Source organism: Leiobunum rupestre, chromosome 8 (genome assembly GCF_980474605.1).
Source record: "Leiobunum rupestre chromosome 8, qqLeiRupe1.1.hap1, whole genome shotgun sequence".
Lineage (NCBI taxonomy): Eukaryota > Metazoa > Arthropoda > Arachnida > Opiliones > Sclerosomatidae > Leiobunum > Leiobunum rupestre.
Window position 1 is genome coordinate 32,587,249 of NC_143391.1, and position 12,149 is coordinate 32,599,397.

Sequence of the window (12,149 nt, forward strand, 5' to 3'; positions counted from 1 at the left end):
ATAGCTGTAATCATTTCGTATAACCGCCGTAATAGTTTCGTAATCGTTTTAAAATAGCTGTAATCGTTTCGTATAACCGCCGTAATAGTTCCGTAATCGTTTTAAAATAGATGTAATCGTTTCGTATAACCGCAGTTATCGTTCCGTAATCGTTTTAAAATAGCTGTAATCGTTTCGTATAACCGCCGTAATAGTTCCGTAATCGTTTTAAAATAGCTGTAATCGTTTCGTATAACCGCCGTAATAGTTCCGTAATCGTTTTAAAATAGCTGTAATCGTTTCGTATAACCGCCGTAATAGTTCCGTAATCGTTTTAAAATAGCTGTAATCGTTTCGTATAACCGCTGTAATCGTTCCGTAATCATTTTAAAATAGCTGTAATTGTTTCGTAACCACAGTAATCGTTTTAAAATAGCTGTAATCGTTTCGTATAACCGCAGTAATCGTTCCGTAATCATTTTAAAATAGCTGTAATCGTTTCGTATAACCGCAGTAATCGTTCCGTAATCATTTTAAAATAGCTGTAATCGTTTCGTATAACCGCTGTAATCGTTCCGTAATCGTTTCAAAATAGCTGTAATCGTTTCGTATAACCACCGTAATAGTTCCGTAATCGTTTTAAAATAGCTGTAATCGTTTCGTATAACCGCCGTAATAGTTCCGTAATCGTTTTAAAATAGCTCTAATCGTTTCGTATAACCGCTGTAATCGTTTCGTATAACCGCTGTAATCGTTCCGTAATCATTTTAAAATAGCTGTAATCGTTTCGTATAACCGCCGTTATCGCTCCTTTATCGTTTTAAAATAGCTGTAATCGTTTCGTATAACCGCCGTTATCGTTCCGTAATCGTTTTAAAATAGCTGTAATCGTTTCGTATAACCGCTGTAATCGTTCCGTAATCGTTTTAAAATAGCTGTAATCGTTTCGTATAACCGCTGTAATCGTTTCGTATAACACTGTAATCGTTCCGTAATCTTTTTAAAATAGCTGTAATCGTTTCGTATAACCGCCGTAATCGTTCCGTAATTGTTTTAAAATAGCTGTAATCGTTTCGTATAACTGCTGTAATCGTTTCGTATAACCGCTGTAATCGTTCCGTAATCGTTTTAAAATAGCTGTAATCGTTTCGTATAACCGCCGTAATTGTTCCGTAATCGTTTTAAAATAGCTGTAATCGTTTCGTATAACCGCCGTAATCGTTCCGTAATCGTTTTAAAATAGCTTTAATCGTTTCGTATAACCGCTGTAATCGTTCCGTAATCGTTTTAAAATAGCTGTAATCAATTCGTATAACCGCCGTAATCGTTTTAAAATAGCTGTAATCGTTTCGTATAACCGCCATAAACGTTCCGTAATCGTTTTAAAATAGCTGTAATCGTTTCGTATAACCTCCATTATCGTTCCGTAATCGTTTTAAAATAGCTGTAATCGTTTCGTATAACCGTAGTAATCGTTCCGTAATCATTTTAAAATAGCTGTACCGTTTCGGAATCGCTCTAAGCGTTCCGTAATCGTTTTAAAATAGCTGTAATCGTTTCGTATAACCGCCGTAATCGTTCCGTAATCGTTTTAAAATAGCTGCAATCGTTTCGTATAACCGCCGTTATCGCTCCGTAGTCGTTTTAAAATAGCTGTAATCGTTTCGTATAACCGCCGTAATCGTTCCGTAATCGTTTTAAAATAGCTGTAATCGTTTCGTATAACCGCCGTAATCGTTCCGTAATTGTTTTAAAATAGCTGTAATCGTTTCGTATAACTGCTGTAATCGTTTCGTATAACCGCTGTAATCGTTCCGTAATCGTTTTAAAATAGCTGTAATCGTTTCGTATAACCGCCGTAATTGTTCCGTAATCGTTTTAAAATAGCTGTAATCGTTTCGTATAACCGCCGTAATCGTTCCGTAATCGTTTTAAATTAGCTTTAATCGTTTCGTATAACCGCTGTAATCGTTCCGTAATCGTTTTAAAATAGCTGTAATCGTTTCGTATAACCGCCGTAATCGTTTTAAAATAGCTGTAATCGTTTCGTATAACCGCCATAAACGTTCCGTAATCGTTTTAAAATAGCTGTAATCGTTTCGTATAACCGCCGTAATCGTTCCGTAATCGTTTTAAAATAGCTGCAATCGTTTCGTATAACCGCCGTTATCGCTCCGTAGTCGTTTTAAAATAGCTGTAATCGTTTCGTATAACCGCCGTAATCGTTCCGTAATCGTTTTAAAATAGCTGTAATCGTTTCGTATAACCGCCGTAATCGTTCCGTAATTGTTTTAAAATAGCTGTAATCGTTTCGTATAACTGCTGTAATCGTTTCGTATAACCGCTGTAATCGTTCCGTAATCGTTTTAAAATAGCTGTAATCGTTTCGTATAACCGCCGTAATTGTTCCGTAATCGTTTTAAAATAGCTGTAATCGTTTCGTATAACCGCCGTAATCGTTCCGTAATCGTTTTAAAATAGCTTTAATCGTTTCGTATAACCGCTGTAATCGTTCCGTAATCGTTTTAAAATAGCTGTAATCGTTTCGTATAACCGCCGTAATCGTTTTAAAATAGCTGTAATCGTTTCGTATAACCGCCATAAACGTTCCGTAATCGTTTTAAAATAGCTGTAATCGTTTCGTATAACCACCGTAATTGTTCCGTAATCGTTTTAAAATAGCTGTAGTCGTTTCGTATAACCGCCGTAATCGTTCCGTAATCGTTTTAAAATAGCTCTAATCGTTTCGTATAACCTCTGTAATCGTTTCGTATAACCGCTGTAATCGTTCCGTAATCTTTTTAAAATAGCTGTAATCGTTTCGTATAACCGCCGTATTCGTTCCGTAATCGTTTTAAAATAGCTGTAATCGTTTCGTATAACCGCCGTAATCGTTCCGTAATCGTTTAAAAATAGCTGTAATCGTTTCGTATAACCGCTGTAATCGTTCCGTAATCGTTTTAAAATAGCTGTAATCGTTTCGTATAACCGCCGTAATCGTTTTAAAATAGCTGTAATCGTTTCGTTTAACCGCCATAATCGTTCCGTAATCGTTTTAAAATAGCTGTAATCGTTTCGTATAACCGCAGTTATCGTTCCGTAATTGTTTTAAAATAGCTAAGCGTTCCGTAATCGATCCTTAATTGGAGTAATATCCGTTATCTATGTAACTACTTTCGGAATAAATGTAATCACCGTAATCACACGAATGTATCGTAATTACATAATCGGTATTCAGATTTCAGCGGAAATCTTGTCCAGTTCATCCCATTCATTTGACTCGCTTGAGTCATTTCTTTGCTAAATCGATTTTTACCTTCAGTTACTTTTCTCTCCATGGCACTTTACTAGTAAACCTCCAAATTTATATTTTTCATAGACCAATAACTAATTTTAATAGTTAAAGGGAATATGCAGTTTTATATTTATGGTAAATTAAGGAATTTCACATAACTGCCTTCATGTTTAAAATAAGCTAGTCTAGTGCGTTAATTATGCACCACCCAACTACATAATTGAAAAAGGCAACACTGTGTATCTATAAATTTAGAAATAGACTCATTAGGTAGACTAGCTTTTACATTTATTAGACGACATTACGCGTGTGACAGACCCACTAATGGCAAACTTGGCAACTCGTGGAAATTTCATATGGAATTCCTGTAAGATTTCATAGAAAATTAGATTTAAAAACCGTTCTATAAGGCGCTATTAGACTTGTTGACGTATGAACAATTTATCGACCGTCACTAGGATTTTCATTTCGGGAGAGCCAATTTTGGTAAGCAGTTTCATAACGGAAGAGGGAACTTGATCCTTGGAGACCTAGCTACGGGAAATAATATAATTGTTTAACAAACGCGAAAACAATTGGGCTTTTTTAGTAACCAATTTGTTGAAAATTACTATTGTTATTAAGAAGTGGTCGATATAAGTTACACTATAATTACCAGGGTGGAAAGGTATTTCTTAACGATTGCAAGTCTATGCTAACTTATACCGATAAGTCATGTTATATGCTTTTTATGTAGCAATCTATCATGCGACAATTTTGAATTCTTTTTCTAGAAAGTAAGAAAGCTATACAGGGCCGTTTGAACCCATCAGTACTCATAAGGAGACTACCCGAGGTGTAACTCATCGATTTTGTTTAAATTCAGGGATTAAGTAGACCTTCATGTAACTTAAAAAAACCCCAAAGGGAAAAAATGCGATGAGCTTTAGTTTTACCATGGCAACCGAAAACGTTTTTGACAACCAAAGTAATATATTTATCTATGTAAATTAACATGGCAAAATCGAAGATTCCAAGGGTCCCCCCCCCCCTTATGAAATTATTCAAAAAAATTTAAACAAAGGTTGTTAAATTTAGGTAAATATCTAATTTTGGGTAAATATCTAATTTTGGGTATATATCTAATTTTGGGTAAATATCAAATTTTGGGTATATATCTAATTTTGGGTAAATATCTAATTTTGGTAAATATCTAATTTTGGGTAAATATCGAATTTTTGGTAAATATCTAATTTTGGTAAATATCTAATTTTGGGTAAATATCTAATTTTGGGTAAATATCTAATTTTGATAAATATCTAATTTTGGGTAAATATCTAATTTTGGGTTAATATCTAATTTTGGGTAAATATCGAATTTTGGCTAAATATCAAATTTTGGGTAAATATCGAATTTTGGGTAAATATCGAATTTTGGGTAAATATCGAATTTTGGTAAATATCTAATTTTGGGTAAATATAATATTTTAGTTGTCAAAAACATTTTCGGCTGCCATGGTAAAACTAAAGCCCATCGCATTTTTTCCCTTTGGGGTTTTTTAAGTTACATGAAGGTCTACTTAATCCCTGAATTTAAACAAAATCGATGAGTTACACTTCGGGTAGTCTCCTCGTCAGTATAGGCCTTAGGCGAAAATCTCATTTACCGTATTTTCGAACCTTCGTAGACCTTAATTTATCGTACAATTTTCGTAGGCGCTTATGGATAAGGCGGCCCTGATATTGGCTATAGTCTACATTTTAGAGAGGGCTGCGATCAGAGATTTCTGGGGGCTTCACGAAACGTTTTGGATCCAAAGCCCACCCACATACGAACTTCGCGTGATAAAGCTGATAACCACGCCGAGGAATCTTTAGTTTTCTCGTGAGATCAAGGCTTATTAAAAGTTAAAACGCCATCAAAAGTAATTACTTTAACAAAACACATTTTTACGCAAGTGGCGTCTATAGTGGAGTACCTGGATGGTCGGTAAGATGTCGTTTTCTTCAGCTCCTCCATCCAAATCTATTAGGTCCGATTGGTTGCGATTTCCAAAGCTTACGCACTCATTTATGCATAGTATTTTCCAAACTCATTTTCTGTTCTGCATTTTCAAAACTTATTTTCTACAACGTGTTTTCCAAACTCATTTTCTGCACAGTAATTTTCAAACTCATTTTCTGCATTTTCAAAACTAATTTTCTACAACGTGTTTTCCAAACTCATTTTCTGCACAGTAATTTTCAAACTCATTTTCTGCATAGTGTTTTCCTAACTCATTTTCTGCACAGTGTTTTCCTAACTCATTTCCTTTAGAGTAATTTTCAGACTCATTTTCTGCATAGTATTTTTCAAACTCATTTTCTATCATCATATTGTTTAAATTAGTTTTCTTTTTCGACCATCATACTATTTAAATTCATTTTCTACCATCATATTGTTTAAATTAATTTTCTACCATCATTTGTTTAAACTCATTTTCTATTACCATATTGTTTAAACTCATTTTCTATTACCATATTGTTTAAACTCATTTTCTATTACCATATTGTTTAAACTCATTTTCTATTACCATATTGTTTAAACTCATTTTCTATTACCATATTGTTTAAACTCATTTTCTATTACCATATTGTTTAAACTCATTTTCTATTACCATATTGTTTAAACTCATTTTCTATTACCATATTGTTTAAACTCATTTTCTATTACCATATTGTTTAAACTCATTTTCTATTACCATATTGTTTAAACTCATTTTCTATTACCATATTGTTTAAATTATGTGTGTCGTATTGCCCAAACTCAATTTCTATCAACATTTTTTACCTCTCCGAGGGGACAAAGTCCCCTAGGAGGGGTTATACAACGACCGTGTCTGTCTGTGGGTCTGTGGGTGGGTCTGTGGGTGGGTCTGTGGGTGGGTCTGTCTGTCTGTCAGGACTGCGAACGCGTTCGCATTTTCGGTGCAAAGTGTAATCACTGCGTACGCAGTTTCTCAAAGGGTTGGCAAAACCACCGTGTGACGGTGAGCGTTAACGGATGCATTTGCGGTTTGGTTTGGATGGTGTTTTTTCGCTCACCGTCGTGACGGTTTGGTGTATTACATTTTTGTAATGTTTATGCGTAGGTTGTGAGTGTTGAATTTGTAGTGTTTGTGTTCTGATGGTTGTGCATGTTGAGTCTGTTGTGTTTATATGGGCGTTTTCTCTCCAACTTCTTCTTAATGACTTTGGGACGGACCGAGTGCTGAGTGTAATGCTACCTCTCAACGTCCAATGGCAGGGTTTCCACCAGTTGTACACGGTATTCGTCTTAGTATCAATTTGCGATCGCATCGGGCGGGATTTGAACCCGAGACCTCCTGATTGACAGGCGGACGTTCTACCACAGAACCACCGACACTTGTTACGACTTATTGAAAATTAGACCTTCAGCTTTATCGGAAGCGTATTTAATAGAGTAGGAAATTTTGGTTTAATTAAAATAGAATTGAAATTGAAATTATTGCATCGAAGAAATTCTAATTTAGCGTTTCTCTATTGATTAAAAACAAATGCGCCACCCAGGTTTCGAACCCAGACCATTCGGCTTGGTAGTCGAGCGCTCTACCACAGAACCACCGATAGCTGCTTAGATTCACTGAAATTAAGACAGGCATCGTAAGCATAATAGGTAATAAAGTCTTTTTTTATTAATGAATTTATGAAGGCCTAATCTGGTATTTTTTAAAGGTTAAATCTTGTTTTAGCGCAGTCAGCCGAGATTAGAGGGTTAAAGGGTAGACCCTGTGGGTGGTCCACTTTCTTAACGACCTATATATAGTTCTGTTAATTCAAAGGAGATAATTTAACGTTAATTGCTTTAAGAGGTGGCGGTTAGTCAAGTGGCTCTCTGTGCTTTGTTGATGGTAAGGTTTTTGCTTCTTGTAAATACATTTGGTGTGGATATTTGGATATCTACGATTTCTAACGCAGTCAATGATTTCTTGGGTGTGCGAGTCATTATATGATATTGGAAATTGGACGGCATTGGTCTTTTTCATGTGGTATGCGTCACAACGTCAACAGGAAGTGAACGAGTCGTCCACTACCAGATATCTACGGTATCTTCATCAAGGGCGAGTGTTGAAATAAAATGAGCGTTAAAGATGCGGCAAGTATTTCGTAAGCGAGTAATTCCAAAAAGCCTCTGTAGATATTTCTTTCATTAAAATTTGCTTCGTATTATATTTAACTGATAAACTTGTTCTGTAAAAGGGTTTAATTCAATTGTGCATTGTTATAGTACGTCTAACTTACTGTTGTAACTACTTAACTTATGATATTCTGAATAAATTAAAATTGGTCGTTTCGTCTCAATTATTTTAATTATAATTAAAATTTTATACCGGGCGGGATAGAAATGGGTTAATATTTTTAACAAATAACTCTTAATTGCGGAGATATATCTTTAAGGGTTATCTCGAGAAATTAATACCACTAGGGACAATTCTTCCGAGGAGAGGTATATTTTGGCTGGCCAACTTGTTAAATTCATTTTCTGTATCGTATTGTAAAAACTCATTTTATCCAAACTGGCCCGTTTTTAACCTAGACTACGCATATTATAAAATGGATTTCCAAATTTACAGGTTTATGATCAAAGCTGCACAATTCATAGATGAGATACGATACATGTACGTTAGGTATTTTAATTATTTAAACCATTTAAAAATTTCACTCTATGTGAGTAAAAATAACATAAATCTATCGCTCAAATAAATAGGATTCTTAAAAAGAATTTTGCTAATCGTCAAACACTTTACTGATGAATACCGGATCAAGAATGTTTTGAAAAGCTAAACAAGATGTCACGGACATTTAAGTACTCACAATCCCCCCAATGAATTAAACATATTTTAAATATTAAATTTAAATTTGAAATTTTTTCAATCATCTTGAACATTAACTTAATAAACCCAAGAGTAATTTTATCTGAAATAAATTTTCGAGTTACGCGAACACTTCAATTTAAAATAATTTTTAGAAACCGAATTTTTCAAGTTACCTAGTTTTGCAAATAAGGTAGCGAAACGGTAACACTTCAATTTAAAATAATTTTTAGACAAACCGAGTTTTTAAGAGTTACCTAGTTTTGCAAATAAGGTATCGAAACGCGAACACTTTAATTTCAATATATTTTTAGACAAACCGAATTTTTCGAGTTACCTGGTTTTGGAAATATGTTTGTGAAACGCAAACACTTTCATTTAAATTAATTTTCAGAAAAATCGAATTTTACGAGTTACCCGGTTTTGGAATGAAAGTAGCGAAACGCAAATGTTTTTGGAGTTAGAGGGCACCCGTATCAATTGGTACGAAATTCAAATATCACAATAATGCGTACCCGGTTTTTGGGGTCCCATGAATTGGCCACAAATCACACTGAAAATTAAAATTTCTTAAGGCAACCGAAAAAGTAGTTCAGAAATGATCAGTACTAACTATAAATTGCTGTTGCGAAATGGAGTGAAATTGCCCTGCCAGTAATTTTTGAGGGCTTATATCAGGGCAGCGTGTTATTGTTGAGCGCAACTGTTGGGATATAAGCTCAGGGGCGTAGCAAAGCACTTAGGTTGGGGGGGATAAGATAATTTCCCCTTTTTATAAATACTCGAAGTGGTATCGCAACCAGAGAATGCGCGAATAAGCGGGAGTATATCAGCTAGTCCGCCAAGCTTGCAACGTAGCTGATATACTCCCGTTTGTTCACCCATTTATAAAAAGCGGAAATTAGCAGCTCTAAAACTCTTTAAAAGTAACTCGGATCTGGTCGAGCGATGTTCGGCATTCAACGATGTGAACGCAAAAAACGAAACACTGATAAAAATAAAGCCCCGAAGAATGGGGAGGGGAACTGGATAAATATAATAAACTATAGTAGCAATTTTTACCGAGAAAGCCCCAGCCATTGAGTTGGGAATATTAATCTAGAGGTCCAATCAAAACGTCGGATTTCAGTATTTCGCGAAACAAGTTTTTAAAAATACGAATACTGTCGTCTGCTCCCATCGGCGTCCCAAATAACGATAAAACGTTATCATTCTACCCGTGGCGCCGTCTATCTCTCAATGATTCCTTCAAATAAGACGCGTTTTCAAGCAAAAAGATTTTTTTTCTTCAAAATAATGGATGGCGCCACGGGTCATATGATAACGTTTGATCGTCATTTTAGAGCAGACGGCACATTCGTATTTTTCAAAAACTTGTTTCGCGGGGAGCAGATTTGATTGGATCTCTAGATTAATATTCCCAACTCAATGGCCCCAGCACCTGATAGTATTTTGGAACTAATTTTTTGTGGATGTAAATCATCCAACTGTGGGAAAATGTTTTCAAATACGACATGAAATGCTCCGCGATGTGTGGAGAATGTAATGGGGTTGAACCAATGCTTATAAAGATGTTCTTGGAGAAGAAAATGATGACCTTTTTGATAATATGTAGATTAAATAAAATGGTGTTGTTGTTTTTCACAAATTTCATTTTTTTTTCATATTCAATACGCAAAATCTCGCACGAAAGTTCAAAAATTCAAAATGCCGAATCTTTCAAATGGCTGTAACTTTTGAACGGTACGTCACAGAAAGGTGATTGAAGTACCGTTAGATTAAGTTGTAATGCCCCTTTCGTTTGTATATTGACATTGTTCTTCTACGAGTTACGGTTTAAGCGTAAAATGCGAAAAATTTAAATTTTCAAAATGGCGGCCACTTTTGGGCAAACTGACGCAAAACTGCGACGAAGCCCATAATGCAGTCTGTTTTGTGAATAGTTCTCAGTAAAACTTTTGCATTTGAAGAATAAGAAGTTTCAAACTTACGTAACAATATTATACACTTATGGTAATATACCTAACAGAAGTTTTATTATCTATATATGCCTTCGTGCAATGTTTCGATGGCTGCTGATAGCTTTCTGTAGCGTAGGTTTTGAAAACGTTTTAAATATCGTCTTGTGAGCGGAGGAGATTACATTCCAGTAAGTATAGTTCACGATTACGATATCTTTTGACGCCGGTAGAAAGAAAAGAGAGTAAAACTTTTGCCCAAGTTATAGTTATTTTGTTACTTATGGTCATAGAAGAACCATCTAAACACGCGCTTTTACGCGGAACTAGACCAATTTCCCGAAGAACGTTCTTAAAGCGTTACCGACGCGATATTTCATCGGTTGAAAATTGTAAAATCGTGTGACTTTTCTTATAGTTCTGGTTCCACAGATTCCAAAAATATTTTTTTTTTCTATAATTTATTACGTATACATTTTTAAATAGCCGCCCAATATTTCACATTTTGGGGCACTCGGCACTACTAAGCTCCTCCTACTTTTTTTAATCAACTGCTTACGTCACGTCACACTCGTGTCAGTCTCAAAGAGAAAACTCCGGGAAGCGGAGGCCCACCGTAACAGTGAGGCGGTGGGGCGGACGAAAAAAATCCAGAGGGCGAAAGTGTAGCGTTACCCGGCTGCAAAGACTATATATACGCTTCGCTCACCCGGCTGCAAGCCGGCGCGTACGAAATTCCCGCTAGAGATAGTATCAGGACGCGAAAAAGGCGCCAAGGCCCGTTCGCGGCGCGATAATTCGAAAACGCAAAAAACGTGAATTAATCATTTAAAGCACGAAATTAATATTTAAAACAACTACTGTACTTAGTAGACGGAATGTTTAGACACCCTAAAAACACAAACACAGCAATGGCAGTGCTGAAAAAACTAGAAACTCAGCTAAAAATAGTGGAGGAAAAATGTACGACAAACCCAAAAACGCGCCGTTCATTAAAGGGATAATGAAATCGGAAAATACAGTACCTTCAAACTATTCAGCTTCCAAAACTACATATTTTTCGAATTTCCAGTCATTAGAAAAAATTGAAACTCAAATTTTAAGACGTCCAATGAGAAGCGACGTTTTAACTTCAAAAGTCGCCTCTCATTGGGCGTCCGTACAGATTCCGGGATTTTCAAAACACACGGCGATTTCGCGTTGGCGGCGTCTGCTTTTTTCGGCGTAGTTTTTATTTTCTTAAAATTTGAGTTTAAATTTTTTCTAATGACTGTAAATTGGAAAAATATGTAGTTTTGGAAGCTGAATAGTTTGAAGGTACTGTATTTTCCGATTTCATTATCCCTTTAACCGCAAGTCCGCAACGATCTCGATAGCTGTCGAATCAGAAACGCTGTCAACTCTTTAAGTCACTACCCGACAAATTCCGAAAGTGGCTTTTCAATCGTAATTTGTACTTTTCATTTTAATTAATTATTTAAATTTATTTTAAAGAAAATAAATTTAGGTAATAGTTTCTTATGACCTAATACTAATTTAGAGTGTATCAGTTTGATGTTCATTAAATATTGCGTCGGTAACGCTTTAAGTCTAAGCATGGGCAAACTAAGCATGGGTAGTAGTTTGCCCATGGTCTAAGTGAGTGTCATTCGTTTTCTTCCAGCGGTAACTTAGCGACAGCAGCTAGCCAATTTATTTGAAAACACGCGTTACGCGTCACATTCGTCGTAGTTTAAGCTCCAGTCGTTTTTAGAGCCACTTTCGCAACAAGGTGGCAATGGGTCCTTAGACATTACAAGTGTATTCATAGTTTCCTGATACGACGAATTTAGCCTCGGACTATTTCTTACTTCCAAAACGTATTTTGAAAAATCAGCGAGAGCCTGTGAAGGTACATGTTTCAAGGGAATAGTCTTACCAGGATAAGGAGAAGGATGGCTACAAGATATATATTATATACTTCTGATAGTACTAATTGTTAAAATTTTGTTATGAACAAGACTATATAAGGCTCGGTAGTAGGGAAGACTCTCACACCAAAATCTTTGCAGAGTTTGCCAACGAA